This window comes from Corvus kubaryi, unplaced genomic scaffold (assembly GCF_017639235.1).
Source record: "Corvus kubaryi isolate FWS band 111438036 unplaced genomic scaffold, C.kubaryi_AGA036_p1.0 37352, whole genome shotgun sequence".
Classification (NCBI taxonomy): domain Eukaryota; kingdom Metazoa; phylum Chordata; class Aves; order Passeriformes; family Corvidae; genus Corvus; species Corvus kubaryi.
Window position 1 is genome coordinate 840822 of NW_024581114.1, and position 17634 is coordinate 858455.

General features: G+C 50.2%; 1 protein-coding gene across 4 annotated transcripts in view; it reads right to left on the bottom strand.

Annotated features, from left to right (window-relative positions):
* The window catches only part of PRDM16 (PR/SET domain 16), a 289426-nt gene that overhangs the window by 271179 nt on the left and 613 nt on the right, over window positions 1-17634 (bottom strand). The gene's annotated exons all lie outside the window — the stretch shown is intronic.

Genomic DNA, 17634 nt, shown 5'->3' on the forward strand with positions numbered 1-17634 from the left:
AAGGAGAAGGAAGGAGAAGGAAGGAGAAGGAAGGAGAAGGAAGGAGAGGGAAGGAGAGGGAAGGGGAAGGAAGGAGAAGGAAGGAGAAGGAAGCCCAGACTCCTCTCAAAGGCAAGCTGTGGTCGGTGCTTCCTCCAGGCCGCAGGTTCAGGCTCCGAGTCTCCATCCTTTAATCCTGTGCAACATTTATGGAACATTCCTTCCCTCCTCCTCTGGAGCAAGTGCAAATACAAGTTTGGCAAAGAGGAGCTGCCCGTGAGGAAGGAGCTCCTCGGAGCTGCTGCACCGGGGCTTGAGCTAAACCATAACATCACACGTCTGAATAACGCCGGGAAAAATATATAAAATCTGTTATGGCATTGGAAGTTTCAACCCCATAAATCTTCAGCGTGTTATTTACTGGGCTGAGAAGGTGGCAGGAACAACATTCTGAAGTGGAGTAGGAGAAGAAAAGAAAATGGAGCTGGGAGAGCAGGGGAAGCCCCCGGGAGCTGGCCAGAAACACTGGAACAGGCAGGGCTGGGGCTGGCAGAGTGACCCTGAGCACTGTGCACACACCCCCCACAGCAAACTGCTCCATTAACACTCTGGAAAAAGGGATTTACCAAAATAGATGGGAATCTGGAAGGGGGGAGAAAAGTCCAGTCAGGATTAGCAGCGAAGGAAACACGGAACGAGTGAAATTCACTTCTCAGAAGGTGCCATGGAGAGCCCCATTCCCTTCATCCTCCTGGTGCTGCTGGCTGGGAGGGGATGATTCCACAGAAAACAGGGATTAAAGTTGCCAGCTACAAGATTTTTGCTGAATTTCAATCCAAACTCGAAGTTCAAGCTGAAATAAACCCCCACGTTTTGTCAGTTTTCAAGCTGGAGCTCTGCTGAAGCATCGGTCTGGTCTGAGCTGCTTCCCACAGACACAATCCCTGTGCTGTGGCTCTCAGCTCTGTGCTACAGCACAGAAAATAGAATATTTCAGTAGTTACTGCAGCAAAGGTTTAAACAACCCACTGCAAATTCTGCAACCTGTCAGCCCAAACCGTGGGGGAGTTATTTGGGGGTTCCAGCTGGAGCCTATCCCTCATTCAAACCAACTTTCTTTCATTTATAATAGAGAACAAATTCCATTTTCATCTGTGACTGAACTTTTCGAGCCTTTGTAGCTTCAAGTCAGCTCATTAACATTACTTAGACATCGGTTTTATAGTTGAATTATACCATGTTTATACTGTGGAATTCCATTACTTAATTGCTTCACTACTGGAAATTTCAGTGGGGTTCTCATTTTTCGCATAAATCTCGAGAATAAACGTGTTTCTGTATTTCTCTTACTTAATTAAGAGCATGTTTCATTAAAAAAAAAAATAGCCAACATAGACAAATTAGGCAAAGAATCATTTGTTTAATCAAAGGGGAAACTCGCGCCGTGAGCGAAGGGGGAAAATCCCAAAGCTTCGGCTCTGGCTTCCGGGAAGTGCTGAGGACTCAGACTCCTCCAAATTATCCAGATGTGTTCATCCTACAGAAAAGCTGCGCTGGGAATCCCTCCCAGAGAGCTCTTGCAGCAAAGCCAAAAATGGGGAAGCAGGTCCCTGTAAAATAACGAGGCTGGGCTGAGCCGAGGGGGCACCAGGGCTGGAGGGGAAGGAGCTGTGCCAGCCCCTCCACCCCACGCCAAGGACAATTAAATCATGGAATCATTAAGGCTGGAAAAGGCCTCCAAGGTCATAAAGCCCAACCTTTGACCAAACTCCAGCCTGCCCACCAAAGCACGTCCCACCCGACCACCCTGATGTGGAGAACAGCGGCGGCTCCTCTCCTCTCTCCCAGGAAATCTGCCCTGGCTTCACCTGGCTGTGGTTTTCTTGGGGTTTTTATCCAGTGAAAGTGTAGGAGATCCCTTTGGGTCACTGCAGTGCTGGATTTTGGGGGGTGGGGGGGGTTGTGGGTTTATCTCCCACTTTAATAGAAACCCCTCAGCAGCACTTGCAGCTCCTTCCCTCTCCCACTGCGGGAACACCAAAGTCGTTCCTGCTCCTTCTTTGAGGGAAAGAAGCAAGGAATGAAACCGAGAAATACCAGGAATAAATGTCTGAATTTCAGGTCAATAGTGGGATCATTTTGTCTTTTCACAAATTTGCTTCCCCCTCCGTTCAGAAGTTTTCACAGCTGAATAGGTTTGGAGTTTAACAAGGGATAAAATAATGCCTCAAAATTAATGATGGCTGGAATTAAAGTAATTAAAGTTTTAACAGCTAGTTTCTGTGACGTGAGCTAAGGAAAAGAAGAATACACTTAAAAAAAAAAGATGGATCTGTTGCCAGCAAACTGTGAAAGATCCCATTTTAGCCACTCATTCATTTTAATTCTAATTTCTGTTACTATGGATCTTTATGGTGTCCAGGCCAAGGCACAGGGGTAGAACCTGGGCTTTCCCTGCAACTGCAAAATGACTCTCAGAGCTCATTGCCTTTACCAAGGGTTTTGCCTTTTACAGCTGGAATCTCCCTCCACCGCAGCTGTTCCCTCCTGCAAAGCCAGTCAGACACTTTCTGTTTACCCCACGGTGCAAAATTCCAGCACCTGGCTCCCAACAACTCCTTTTGCCAGAAGCTGCTCCTACAATAATTGTGGAGATAAAATTCATTCAGAGAAAAAAAGCCCGAATTTTAGCTTTTTTCTCCTGCTGTCCTTTAGAGGTGGCATCACCTTCCCCCTCTGACCTTTCCTCACAGGAGTTTGCCCTGGGACACAGCTCTGTGTGTATAAGACCCAAAACTACTGAAAGATCCTATTTGGGGCAAAGTTTTACTCAAATATTTTAGGAATTACCACCTGGCAGCAGCAGCAAAAATCCATGGGAGCATCAGGACTCGGTGTCAGCACCTCACTCCTGAAACTCAGGCAGGACTTCCCAAAGGAGATCTGCCTGCACAGCATCCTCCCCTCACATCCCGCAGGAATCAGGGGCTTTACAGCAACCACTCCATCACATCTGAAGGCTGGGCTAAACAATAATCAATAATGTATCAATATCTTTAATATGACGTTATGGGCTCTGCTTTTGCTCCCGCTGAGACATCTGGGGTGCTGTAAATGATGTCCCCGTGAGCCGGGGGGAAGGTTTGTGCACAGGAGTGACCTCTGGAAGAGCCATCTGTGCCACCTGCCCCCAGGAGCTGCAGCCCCTCCGTGTGCTCACAGGAAAACACCACTGCAAAAGCCACAGTGAGGAAAATGTTCCCACTGGGCAGGTCCAGGCACAGAGAAAAATCAAAGGTTTAATTTTTGAACCAAAAGAGAGGAAATTTGTGTTAGATAGATGGAAGGAATTGCTCCCTGTGAGGGTGGGGAGGCTCTGGCACAGGGTGCCCAGAGAAGCTGTAACTGCCCCATCCCTGGCAGTGCCCAAGGATGGAGGTGGGAGCAGCCTGGGACAGTGGAAGGTGTCCCTGTCCTTGTCAAGGATTTGGAACTAACAGGTCTTTAAGGTCCCTTCCAGCTCGAACCATTCTGATTTTGTGATTTGATCCGAGTGCCCCAACTCACACATTTCAAACAGCAAGTTTGGGTTTTAGATGTGGAGATGCTTCCAAACGTAGCTCACGTGTTCCCACTGATTTCTACAACACAAAACTTTCTCTTACATTCAAAACCAAGTGAGATCCCACTGCCCAGGGAGTTCTCTGCGGCTGGAAGGGTTTTAGGGCAGCTCACCTAAAAGATAAAGGACATCACTTAACTGCCCAGGAATGGCTCTTCCCTGGAACACCTGGAGGAGTCCCTAACCCACCTTCACCCCAAGGACACCACCTGGTGCCCTCTGACGGGAGCCTGGCACAGAGGGAGGGTTGGGTTTCCAGCAGCTGGGCTCTCCTGCCCATCCCTGCAGCTCAGGGGGGTTACCCTGGGCTGGCGCTTTTGGTTCTTCTGGTAACCCCCAAAACCTTTCAGGTGTTGGCACAGAGAGGCCCTTTAATCTCATTTCAAGTGCAAAGCCCTCTCCCCTGGCCCAGAGCTCTGCCCCAGGCCAGAGCCCTCAGGGCGTGAAGCTGCCGGTGGCTTTGGGAGCAAACCCAGCAGCATTATTCCATTTTCTGCTGAATAAAAGTATTGAGGTCTCTTTGTCAGGGGAAAGCCAGGCTGGATTCCTTTATCCCCCTGCCCTCTGCGCTCACAATGCCAGACTCTGTCTGGTGGGCCAAGCAAGGGAGTCTCCCGAGAGATCCCAACAGGATTCAGTCCTCTGGTAATGGACTCCTAACACTGAGTGGAACCAGCAGCCTCCTGCACGCTTCTCTTTGAACGAGGGTCGTCTGTCAGGGGTGGGGAGCAATTTAAAACCACGGGGAAAGGGAGAGCTTAGGTGGAGAAGAATGATTTCTTATCAAAGCTGCCAATGGAGGAGACCCAGGTGGTCAGGCTGAGGGGGATCCCAAAGCCCTTCCTGCTGCCTGGAATGAGCAGATGAGGTTCAGGAACAAACGGGGGCTTTTAGCAGCTCAGCCCAGCCTCGGGAGGGGGACAACCAACACCTCTGCCAGGGGCAGGGCAGGGAGGCAGGAGCCTGGTGTCCTCCTGGGGGGTGGCAATGCTGAGATTTCCTCCTGGGAAACAAGAGAGCCACAGGTAGGAGCGGCGTTCCGGAGGGGGCTGGGATCCAGGGGCTGGTCAGAAATTCCATAAGGTATTTTATACACATCCACACGTGAGAGAGGTGGGCAGTGGGAAGCCACAAGGACATGCTGATTAACAGAGCTCTGTAAATCTTCTGGGGCTGATTTTGGGGTGCAGAGGATGAGTCCAGCAGATTTTGCAGTGATTTGGGGGGTTTTTGGTTTGTCTCTGATTTCTGGCCCTGTCAGAGGTGGGTCACCCCCATCCTCCCAGAGCTGTCCTGTTCTGCTCCATTCCTCACCTCAAGTGAAACTGAATTCTCATTTCCCTCTGTTTTCTGGGAAGAATAACAGCAGTTTGTGTCAGAAACGAGCCAAGTTGCAGGAATAAAGTTGTTCTGAGGCAAGGAAACTCAGCACCCACTGGCACCAAAGAGTTTGGGTTTAAAACCATTTAAAAACCTGTTTTAAAGCACAGGAAGCATCCCAGGCTTCAGTGAATACATTGAGAGTCCTTCTAATACCTTGAACTGGGGGGGGGGAAGTGTAATCTGTTTTGATAACTCCTGACATTAAACAGTGATAAATAATTAAATCTGTTTAACTGTTTCATTAACTAAAGATAGATGGGGAGAGCTCTGCAGATATAGATCAAAAAGATTGAGGCTGGCTCTAAATTCCCCTGATGTTTTATGACACCATTTGTATTCTGTCACTCACTAGCTTTATGTATAGTCCAAGCTGTGAACTGAATACCCCATTCAGAAAGCCACTCACTCTGCATGTTATTGCAATTTAATATTTTCACACACAGACACATCATTATCTTGGAACCCGACACTGCAAGGAGAATTCAGTAATTTTTCAAGAGTGCTGGCTTTTGGTTTTTTTATTTTTTTGTTCTAATGCGAGCACCGAGGCACAAGGATCTAAATGGCCACCCTGCCAATATTTAACCTCTACATAGATACACCGGCAGGTTGGTTTTGGGCTGTTTTTGGGGGTTTTTCTCATTTTAAACGTGTGTGAAGTCACATTGTTGAAAGAATTGAAAAGGGAATTTAAGAATCTGCCACTGTAAGCAAGAAGAAAACTCCTTAAAGAGTTATAACTTGTGACTCTGGACTAGAAATACAGATATAAAATACATATATTGACATGGGAGTCCTTCAGGCTGCCTCTTCTGTCTTCAATTACCAAAATGTTGCCATGGAATGGGATCATCCCGCTTATCCTGGGATTCTGAGGGGGCAGAAACACACATTGCTCTGGGATGGCTGGGAAGAATCAGGCACAGAACTCTACGAATTGCAGGTTAAAAATTAAAAAAAAGAAAAACCAACCCCAACAAGCACATTTACAAATATTTAAAAGCCAAATCCCACCAGGAGAACTTCAGAAGTGGAGACAAAGGCAGGGCTGATTTTTTTCCGTGGAGATAAACCCGTCTTACCCCAGCCCCTTGGGGGTTAATCATTACCCAGAGCTACACAGGGGCTCAGACTGGGGGAAAAACTCTTTACATGGAAGCACCACGGATGTCCCAAAGATCCCAGAGCCTTCAGGGCCTGCTCCAAAGTCCAGCAAAGTCCATGGGAAGACCACCAGGAGCCACCAAGGACCTCAGCAGGTTTGGAGCTCCGAGCAGTGAGATTTTGATGCTGCCCAGGGTGAGCCCGGCCATGGGGATGATGCCCTCGAGGCCCTGAAGAGCTGCACAGGGGGAAAGGCAAAATTCCATCCTGGAATCCACAGTTCCTGCTGTTGAGTTGGGCACGAGCCTCAGTTTGCCCTGTTACACCCTGGGGGTGCTCACAGGGAGAGGGAGGAGGGCTCAAACCAACGCAGCGCTCCAGGAATCTGCCATTGTTTCACTTTCCCCCCACCTCATTCACCAAAGCTCTGGATGCTGCAGTAAATAACCAGGAATTCTCAGGCAGGGAAGGTGGGGAGGGCCATTTCTCTGTGCTTTTTCTCCAGGTGTGGGATTGGGGCTGAGCCACTGACCCTCCAGAACCTCAGCTCACTCCCAGCCCAGCCTGCAGGAACTTATTCCTGGCCTGAGCAGCCAAATTCCCCCCCACACCACAAATGCCCTGGATGTCACAGGCACAGGAACACCGAGGAGCTGCTGGCTGCAGTTAATTCTGCAGCTCTGGTTAATGCCTCCTTTCACAAACTGCTAAACCACCATAGTTAATAACCAAAAAACCCTGTTTGGTTACTGTCCATTGGGTAAAAACAGATTCATAGATGGGTGTTAAACGCAGGCTCCTTCCCCTGATCCACTGGAACAGACACTGCTCTTCCAAAAATCAACATTTAGCTGGGAATTGACTCCTGGATGTGGGAGAAACTCTCTGGCTGTGGCTGGAGATGATGCTGGTGGCACCAAACTTGGGGACACCCTCCAGAGCCAAGCAAAAATGCTCCTTTATCTGAAATGGGACTTAAAAAGCCAAGAGTGGGTTAAGAGAGGAAATGAAAAACACACTTGGAAACGTGGAACATCTGTATCATCCACCTGCTGCTCCGAGCAGCTGCGGGATCCAGCAGGGATTCTCCGAGGATGTTTCACAGGTTGGTGACTTTTTGCTCCACAAGTGACCTGATTTTTTATATAAATCATCCTAAACCCCAGACAAGAAATTATTTCAGGGAGCACTAAAATCACCTGAAAGGTCTAAACTGCCCAAATATCGTATCTGTGTGGAAAAGCAGGAATCTCTGGGTGTCTGAGGGAGCATCAGTAACTCCTCAGGCATCTCCTTGAGGACACCAGTGAAGATAACTTGGATTTTCTGCAGGCTCACCTGTGAAAATCCCTCCCTAATAAACACTCTCAGGAACAGAGGACAAAGAACCAAATTCTCTCCTGAACTTTCCTTGGATAAAGACTTGCAGGGAATTCTAGCAGGAAATGTTTAAGAACTTCCAAAGTAACAAAGATCTGGTTTTATTCTCCTACGTGGGATACATGAGCAGAACTGTTGCTGAGCAGAGGGCTTTTCAAAGTTCTCCACGAGGCATCAACTCCTTTTAAATCTGCCTGTTGTGCCATGTAGGGATTGAAATTTATTTTATCCCTATGTGATAATTCTGGAATAAAACATTTGATCACTTGCAAGTTGTGCAGGTTCTTTATTTCACATGGAGGCAATAAAGTATAAAATGAAACCAGCCCTTTTCTATAAACAGAAAAAAAAAATAAAATAAATGGTGGAGGGATTTTATACTACATGAACTCGCAGCACAGCCATTTAAAAACTCATTTACATGATTGAGCCCAAAAGGTCCATTCGCCGTGAAATAAAAACCACTAAACACTGTCCTGAAAGCAAAGAAAATGCCAGACTACAAGTAAACAAAAGCTTTTTTTTATTAGTGTCTGAGATGGAACGAGGGGTTTTTAGCCAAATATGAAACTTGCAAAAAAAAAAAAAAAAAGGGAAAAATCTGAAGCAGCAAATTCGACAAAATCATCCCAAGGACCTCGGTGGGAGCTGGACAGACACAAAGGTGATTAATGAGACACTGCTGATCCAGAAATCACAGCGAGGGGATCCCTCCCATGTCACAGATGGAGCAGCTGAGGCTAAATTATTTTTTTAAGCTGGGAAAGTTACTTTGTCAGCTCAGTAAAAGGCCAAATTCCTGCTTTTCCTGCGTCCTGGAGCAGGTAATGTTGTTTCAGTGTGCTCCAAGTTGGTTTTGTTGTAATAACAGGGCACAGGAGCTGCCCCCGTTCCACCACTGCAACTTTTCCATGTTCAGAGCAAAACTTTGGGTCAAACTTCCTGCATTTCCTCCCAGCCAACAAATCCTGACCCCAAAGAAAGAGGAGAAGCACCTCTGCTAACACAGCCCTGGAGCTGGGGGCCAGTCCTTGGCTGGAGCTGGTCCCAGCCTAATCCTGTGCCTAAACCCCAGGTAAAGCCGCTCTGTGACAAGGATGGAAAAGTCTCTTTTTTCCCCTCATCCTGCAGCTTTCCTGACACCCCCCCAGAGCCCAGGGAACCAACAGAGAGCTGTGATCCCAATCCCAACCCTACAGAGCCACTCTGTGCCCTCCAGACCCAGGAGAGAAACTACCCCGAGCTCCTTTAGTGCCCCTGAAGTGATTTCATCCCAAGAAGGAAATAAAGCTGATCCTTTTCTGCCCTGGCACGCCAATAAAACAATAAATTGCTATCACTTCCAACAAGGTGCCGCTGCTGTAAAGTTAAAGATAGGGAAAGAAAATGAACTACTGGTTATGACAGCAGGGGAAGGGAGAAGAAATAAATAAAGCTGAGTGCGTGCAAGGGAGCAGATGGCTCATGTCCAGTGTGGCCCATCCTCCGTGGATTACTCCCCTGGAAAGGAAGTCCTTGCCACTTCAGAAAATAGCAATCTGTCTGAAAACTGCTGAGGTTATAGAATTGATCATTCCTTAAGTTGAGGAGAAAAACCAACCCAAGCCAAACTGCGTTTCTGCGTCAGATATCGATCTGCAGGCGCTGGCAGTGAACCCCCTTAAAGCTGTTCTAGACCCAGATCTGCACCTTTTATTGTGCACACACACACAAAGTCTCTGGGGCCGTGTCCTCAGCTGGTGAAAATTAGGTTCATTGATGTTGATGCTGATTTACATGAGTTGGGGATCTGGCCTCTCACTTAAGAAAGAAATCCTGAGTTTTATCAGTTTAAGCTCAGGATCAGGCGTGGGGGCTGTGCCCAGCGTTAGTCACTGGTTACACCTCTCTTAAACCAGCCCTGGGTGCTCTTATACAGGGAAAAGATACATTTTAAAAGCAAAAAAGAACCGTTTTGTGGCCAGATTTTGGCATCTGAAAAACACCCTGGTGGAGTGAAGGGGGTACAGTGGGAACCAAAGTACCGGGGTCTGTGGGTGTGTCGAATATTTGGGTTCAGAGGGGCTGTGCTGGGCTGAACCTCACGGAATCAGGGCTGAGGGCTGATTTTGGGGACAGAAAGTGGGATGGGCACAGCCTCAGCTCTTCCTCTCCCACCTCAGAGGCCAAAGGAATACTCAGAGCTGTGTTAGGATGTTCCCCACTGGGTCTCATGGAAAGAAAAGCTGTGGAAGGGAGGAGGAGGTGGAAATGATGCTGAATTTTTGAATATTCCTCATCTGCACAGCTGAAAAAAACTGCTCCTTGCGCTTGCCCTCCCAAAAGTGGAATTACAACTGGTGCAACACAAATTTGGTTCAAAAAAACACCGAGTGCTGAGAGTCCATCTCCAAACCAGGGAGCTCCAGGCAGACAGGAGGGGATTTTGTGCTGGGGAAGCAACCCATGAATCATTCAATAAAGCCTCCATGCGATAATGAATAGCCAACCTTCTCTGGTGGTGATAAGATATTTTAACTGGAAACATCAGGCCATGTTTAAAAAATGATTACAAATTATTTTAACAGTGTATTTGCAGAGGGTTATAAAAACAGCTATAATATTTTTGTCTTGGATTCTAGAATTACCAGGGTGACAGCTAATGCAGTAATGATTTGTTTCAAATGCCAGTGTTTAAGCTGTATAAAGCTGATTTTATACATTTTTCCAGTAGGCCGCATTGTAGTTAATGAAATTAAACACACCAATCGCATTTGTCCCCAGGGGATGAGGAACTGAACACGCCACTGGTTTATTTTTTTATTAAAATAAATTGCAGCCAGCAAGATGGACTAATTGCCTACAGAATTGAAAAAGAAACATTCCATTGATATAATTAAGCCAATTTTCATGGACAAAAATAGTTATAGTGGATATAAAATAAGCAGAGCATTCAGGGCAGTTTGACTTCTCTCCCCACCCCTCTGTATTTTGTCCAGAACATTAACTATTAAACAAATATGGATCTCAAACGGGCTGACAGCGTTATCTGGTAATGATGGCTAAATTGATCCCAATAGCTGAGGCCAGGGCATTGTGTCTCAGGGCTCTGCTGGGAGAGTTCCCAAGCCAAGAACAACAGAGCAGCAAAAAAAACCAAACAAACAAAAAAAAAAAACAACCCCCATCACCTCCCAAACCTGACCTTAAAGCAAAACACCTGAAAGATGTAAAACTAAGGAGGCAAAAAATAAATCAGCACCTGGTTGCTTTTGGGCTGACACCTCAGCCCCGGTGGCTGTGCAGTCCCTGCTTTGGGGAGGGCTGTGGTCCAGCCAGCCCCACTCTTGCCCCTAATATAATTAGAAAAAGGGAATGGTGAAGAGAAGACAAAGTCTTTCCACACCAGCTCGGCGCAGCCCAAGATTTACCGTGATGGAGGCATTATTCTGTGGCCTACTGGAAATAATTTGGCTGTCTCAGTCCATTTTCACCTGGAAAATGTCTCCCCAGGAGGACCAGTGGCCTCGTTTGCAGCACAAAAGTGGGTTCAGTGGTACAGAAAAACCCCACCTTATTAACTATTTTTATAAATTGGGGTAAAACACCTCTTTTAGGGCACAGGATGAAAGTTCAGTCACCCTCTGAACAGAAACTTTCCTTCCTCCCACTGTCCTGCACACCTCCGCACAGAGAAGCACTTAAATCCATGGCAAAGGAGTTCATTTTCCAGTCCTATCCACCAAGACATCCCTTACTGCAGGGAGATTTCTTCCCAGTTCCAAAAAAAAAAAACCCGGAGATAAAAAAAAATCTCCTTATTCAGGGTATGAGCATTTAGGAGCGTGAAGCACACTTAGTGCGGGGATGAAAGTCATATTTCATTTTTATGAGCAAAGAAGGTGCCATCATTCAGGGAAGAAAGAGGAAGAAGAAATCCTCCCTGGGACAGGGACACTCCGTTGCAGATTTGGGCGCCTCACTATGCAAACCCAAGTGCAATAAAAATGAGAATAAACAGCCGTGAGGAGGTAGGGCTGATGCACGAAAATCCATTAGGAAAATAAAAGGAATAATAAGGTCATAGATCTTTTCCACTCCAACATCCCTGACCTGAAATTCCTCCAGAAAAAAAAAAAAATTAAAAAAAAAAAAAGAAAAATCCCCAAAGGGTGAATTTAAGATCAGGAAACCCAGCAGGAATTTTGTTGGGGGATGCTTGCAGCACTGACATATCAACAGGCGGCTACAGAGAGTGGGAACAAATGAGTTTGCACATCCCCTTCGTATGTCTCCATCCCCAGCTGCAGACAGACACTGTGGACATGCATTTATTGATGTGCTGGCTCCTCACCCCCCTGGGATGAACGATATCTTTTGGGAAACAGGCATGAGAAAATCATTATTCGGCCAAGATTTGGATGTTTCCCGTTAGCGTCCGGAGTCGCGCGAGTTTGTCATTTAAATCATCTCTAACTCGGGAAAAAATAAACACATCCAGCACCAGGGGAGAGGCAGCAAGTTGTGGAAACAAAGCCTGAGCTTGTCCTGGCCCACGGAGAGCACCAACAATCCCAGGTGCCACCAGCCCTGTGCCACAGAAAGGGGCTGCGTTGGAAATGCAAGTTTTTCTTCCACTAAACAATTTCACACACCACAAGTTTAATGCAACAAGAGGGGGGGAATAATAATAAACAGAGAGAATGTATATTTTAGAGTTAGAAGGGCAAAAGCAGCTCTGAAAAATGGGGATTCTCCTCCTGATCCTGTCACCAGGAGCGGGAGGGGATCCTGCACAAGTCACTGCACACACCTCCTCCCTTCCCCAGCCCTGCCGGAGGATAACAACTCCTTCCCCATCATCCAGGTGGCTCCTAAGCCTCACCTCCTTCATGTTTGCAAACTTCTCAGGCCTTTGTCTTTAAAGCACCGTATTCGATAGCACGGAGCTTTTATAAAACACGTAAGCCGTAATAATCATAGCCATAATCACAATAATAACACTCCTCACTCAACAGGGCCTTTCCTTGCGAGAATCTCCGGGTGCTTTGCAAACACGAATGAGGCGCAGCCGCGCCTGGCGAGGCGATTTCCCCGTGGCACAGGAGATTCCCGTGGCATTCCCTGCAGGGATAGGAGCCCGCAGCCCGGCGGGCAGGTGGAACCCGGCGCAGCGGGGCTGCAGAATCCCGGCAGAATTCCCGCTCGTGGAACGCTCCCACCCGCCCGAGGAGCCGGGGTATCATTACAGAGAGCGGCAGCGATGAATTACAGCGCGGCCGTGTTGTGAAATCCAAGCTCCTGCCTCGCCTTTTGCCCGCGAGGAGCGGGGATTGTGTGAGCCTCAGGTGCGCTGCGCTTCATCCCGGCCGGCTCTTCCCAGCCCTGCTCCTTTCGGGACTGGCTTATCCTGGGATCGTGCGGCTGAACATCGAACAGAAGGGCAATTCTGTGCTCTTGCCGACCTCAGTGTCTTCCCCAGGTATTTTTAATAGCAGCCCTCAGGAAAATGCTGGGTTTATTTTCATCCCCTCAGCTCGTTAAAGACCTCCTCTGCTATCCCTGAACTCACACAGCAGTCCCAGTGCAAAGCCTAAAAATAAAACAGGTTTAGGTGTTCGACGAAGTGTTTTAAAATACAGATTCAGTCCCGTTTGTGCACAGAACATTCTGGTCCGCGACCGCACAGTAGCTGTGATTTTATTGCTTGTTGTAAGACCTTTGTATGTGCACTGCCAGCCCGACAGACAAACGCCTCTGTACGGACACGTCTTGCACCGGCACGGAGGTTTCATGGGAAACGGGAACTCAGTGAAATCGGGAATTCGGCGAAATCGGGATAACGTGCCTTTCCCTGGTGCACTTTATAAACTTACATTTCTATCCAGACACGCCAGTGCCCCGTGAAGTGAACACACGTGGATGGACATCACACGCACCTCATCCGAGCTGCTCGGACACCCACGAGCACGGCCGGCAGCGAGGGCCAAACCCCAATCCCCGATCCCTGCGTCTCCTCCAGCACTTTGGCACCTCGGACCTGCAGCTCTGCGGGTGAGAGCAGCCAGTCCCCCACGTCAAAGCCCCAGCTCGGTGCCCCCGTTTGCCAAGTTCCTGCCCAGGCCAAGGAGAGGACGTGCTCTGCAGTTGTTCCCTCTGTGCTTTTTCCCAAATAACCCACGCGGGACGAGTGGGGGAATTGATACATTATATTTGTAGAATTTAAGGGGGGAAAAAAATTAAGAGTGAAGTGATCTTAAATCCTCGGCGATTTTTGTTGAAGCGCTAATTACGCATCACCTTAATTAGCGGATCAACCCCCCCTTCCCTGCCCAGCATCCCTAATTGCCTAATTGAACAGATCCGGGGCAGGACGGGGGGGGGGGGGGGACCCAGCCACGGCGGGGACCCGGTGGCGGCGGCCCCGCACCTGCGCGGGGCTCCGCACCCGCGGCCGCGGCCCGGGAGAGCTTTGGGGACGTCCCGGTCACCGAGGGCAGGGCACCGGGCCGGGCACAGCGCGGCCGCTCGATGCCTCCCTCGGCTCCCCGGCGTCCGCCCTCGGGGCCCGGAGCCGGGCTCTGGGTAGGAACAGGGCAGAGGGAGAGCTTTGGAGACGGGGGAAAAAAACAACCTAAACGTCCGAAAGCTCCATAAATTTTCCTCCTCCGCGCGTTGCAGCGTTGGAAGCGTCTGCGGGAGCACAAACGGAGCCGTGCGCCGGGAAGGGGCGCTTGGGCTCCAGCTCTGCGTTCGCTCCTCTCCCTCTCCCCTTTCCCTCCAGTGTCTCATCACCCTTAATTAAAAAAAAAATAATAATAATAATAAAATATCAGTAAACGGGAAGCCTGTTCTCTCTTCATAGGCGAAGCCTGAAACGAGGAAGCGGTGCCGGGGACGGCAGGGCTGGGTTTACAACCATTCTCCTGCCAGTTCAGCCTGCCCGGAGGATGCACCTCAGCGCTGCCTGAAAACTCCGGCCCCGAAGTGTGCCTCGGTCCTGTTCCCAACAGTGAAAAGCAATCGGGGCTGCAGAAATATCAGCCACCGTTTGCCAGCACGAGCATTTATTTAGAGCCTGCGATCCTGCCCAGCCGTGTGTAGCTTGGTATTAAATTTATACTCTGAAATGCAGGGATTTCGAAAGGAAACGAATTCGCTTCAAGCGTGCAGCGCCCAACTCCTGGGTTATTCGCCTCCTCTGCATCCTCTCGCCAGCAGCAGCGAGACCCCCGGCTGCCGCAGAATCTTCTCCCCACTCACCCATATTTTATTTTCTCGCGGAGGGACGAGGCCCGTGGAGCCGGGGACGCGGCATGGCCTTCAACCTGCGCGTCCCGCGGATCCCCTTCGGGGCTGCGGGTGGCCGAGCCCCCGGAGCCGCGGGGCACAGCCCGGCCCTGCGGGGGATGCGGGGGCAGCGCTCACCTGGGCGCCGGCACCCCCGGGGCTGCTGCGCCTCCCCGCACCCTGACCGAGCCTCGTCTTTTGATTTACAGCCATTCCTAAAGGCTCCCAGCCCGGCCGGGAGCCACAAAGCGAGCGAGAACCATTCCCGGCTCCGGTTCAGCTCCGCTGCCCCGGTACCTGCCGCTCTCCCGGTGTGAGTGGGACTGAAATGGCCGAGAATTCCGCTCCCACCCCAGCGCACACGCGTTCGCCCCCTTTCCCAGGCAGGTAATAGAGCCGAATTCCCAGCGGAGCCTCACATCTGCTTAAAATATTGTCCAATGAAATGAAATTCTACAGCACAGCGTGTTTTTAAAGCCCCGCGTCCCGCTGCCTCGCGCGGCTCGGCGGCCGCGTACCGGGGCCGTGCGGGCTTTCCCAGCACCCGCAGCCGCTCCCGGGGCTGGAGCATCCAGGAAAGCGAGCTGGGAAGGGACCTGCGGGGTCCCGTGCGGTGCAAGAAGTTGTTGATACCTTGCAGGGGAAAATACAGCGAGATCCCTACACTCGTGTCCGTGTTTAATCTGTTTCGCAAATAAATACTCCTGGGATATTGAAACCTTAGCTCTGGGCTACTGTTTTGAACTGTGTTCCCAAAAAATACTCGGCTGAAACCCCATAAACCGTTGGGCCTTGTATTGTATTAAACACCTGATTTTAATCAGGGCTCAGCCCCCGAGCAGGCGCTTCCAGGCGTGATCGCGGCCACTCCGCGGCCGCGGCCGCAGCTCCGGCCGCCGGGAAGGGCTCGCTCCCGGCCGCGGAACTCCCAGCTCTTCCCCGAGCTCTTGAGATATCCAGGCACCGAAATCCTTTTAGCCCTTAAGCTGCAGGAGCTCGCTGAGAGCTCACGGGGGGAGCGTGGAGGGTCGCAGCCGCGCTCAAACGCGGCCGGATCCGCATCGCACCCACCGGCGCGCATCTGCAAAAACCCGGGGCCTCTTCAAGAAGTAAAAAGAAAGAGAAGGAAAGGGTAAAAAAAAAGGGGGGGAAAAAGGAAAATAAAAGTAAAAGTGAAATATTCCGCCTTATTTAACCATTCAACTTCGCTTTTCTAGCCAAGAGAGCACTGAAAATTACTCCTCGCTTTAACAATCTAAACCAGTAAGTGACGACTTTTTAAAAAGTTGTTATTTGAACGGGGACGCTTAAAACGAGTGTTTATTGAAAAAAAAATAAAATAAAATAAAATCCCCGGATTAATTCAAAGAACTTCCCGAATGACGCCCCGGCGATGGGGTGACAATGTTGACCACGTAAAGAGTGACCCATCCTGCCCTGAGCAGCGCTGGCGCCCGCAGAGCCCAGGGAGGTGTTCGGGGGGTACACGGACACGATTTGGGGCAGGGGGACCTTCCTGGAGCGCCATGGAAAATGTCGCGACACCAAGGTAAATCGCTGGGCCTGGGGCTGCTGCGTGGCGGCCGCAAAACAGGAACGGCGGCCGGAGCTCGGGGCCGGCGACAAACGCGGCGACAAAGAGACTTTGTGAGGAAAACTGGCCCGAGGAGCAGCGCTGGGTTTGGAGAGCGGGGTCCCCCCGGAACGGGGGTGTCCTCCCCGGGAAGGGACGACTGCGGCTCATCCCGGGGGCCGGGACCAGCCCTGCCCGCTGACCTTGGCGGCGTGAAAAGGCTCCGAAAGAACGAACTTGAATGACAAAATCAACCTCGGAGCCCACGTGTGGGAGCGCTGCGAGCGCCCGTGACCCCTCGGCAGCCCCGGGGAGAAGCTGAACCCAAAAGGGGTTTGCAGGGGGGGCTGCCCCCCATCACCTGCGGGGATCCCCTCACCTGGGGGGTATCCCCCCTCCCCGAGCCCGGCTCTGAGCGGCCCCAGGTCCCCCCGGGGGGCTCCCGTGGAAACCCACGCGAGCGAACCGGAGCGGGCGCCGCTGCTCGCCGGAGCCTCCTCCGAGAGCTACGAGCAGAGTTTCCAGCGGGGCACAGACTGCGCTGGAACTCCAGCTCCAGACATTTCGCACAGAGGCAGAGCGAAACAGAAACTAAATAATAGTAATAGTAGTAATAGTAATAGTAGTAATAATAGTAATAGTAATAATAATAATAATAATAATAATAATAATAATAGTAATAGCAGAGAAGGACGGACAGGCTGCCCCGGCTCCGGGATCCTGCTCTGCCGCCGAACCTAACAGGGAATCACCGAGGAGCCATCCCGAGCCTTTGCAGCGGGACTCTGCGGGAGCGGGGTCAGAGAGGACCCGCTTTTCCCTGCAAAAGCCACATTCTCCTGCTCGGAAAATCCAGTCTGAAAAGGACTCGAAAGAAAGAACGAACAGGAGAGGGTCCGCTGGAAGACGGAGGGAAAAAGCTGCGCGAGACTTACGAGCTGCAATTCCACCCCCAAGTAAATTTTAAAAAATTAAAAATTAAAGACACTCCCCCACACTCCCCTCCCCCAGACCTTCTTAACCCCCAGCTGGGACACCCGAGCTGCCTTCAGGATCTTCCCTCTGGACCTGCGACTCCAAAGCCCCTCACTGAGAGCGGATCCATTTTTGCTACAAATTCTCTTCCTTCCCTCTCCTCGATAATTGTTCCCGAGACCAGAAGGGTTTCTCCCACACCCCCCCCGCCGTCTCTGCCTGTCTCTCTCTCCCCTCTCTCCAGCGCTCCGTCTCTCCGCTCCCGCCGGCAGATGCCAAACGCAGACCTCTAGCGCCCACTATTTCAGGACCCGGGAATATTATTTCACAAGACTTGGAACGACTCAAT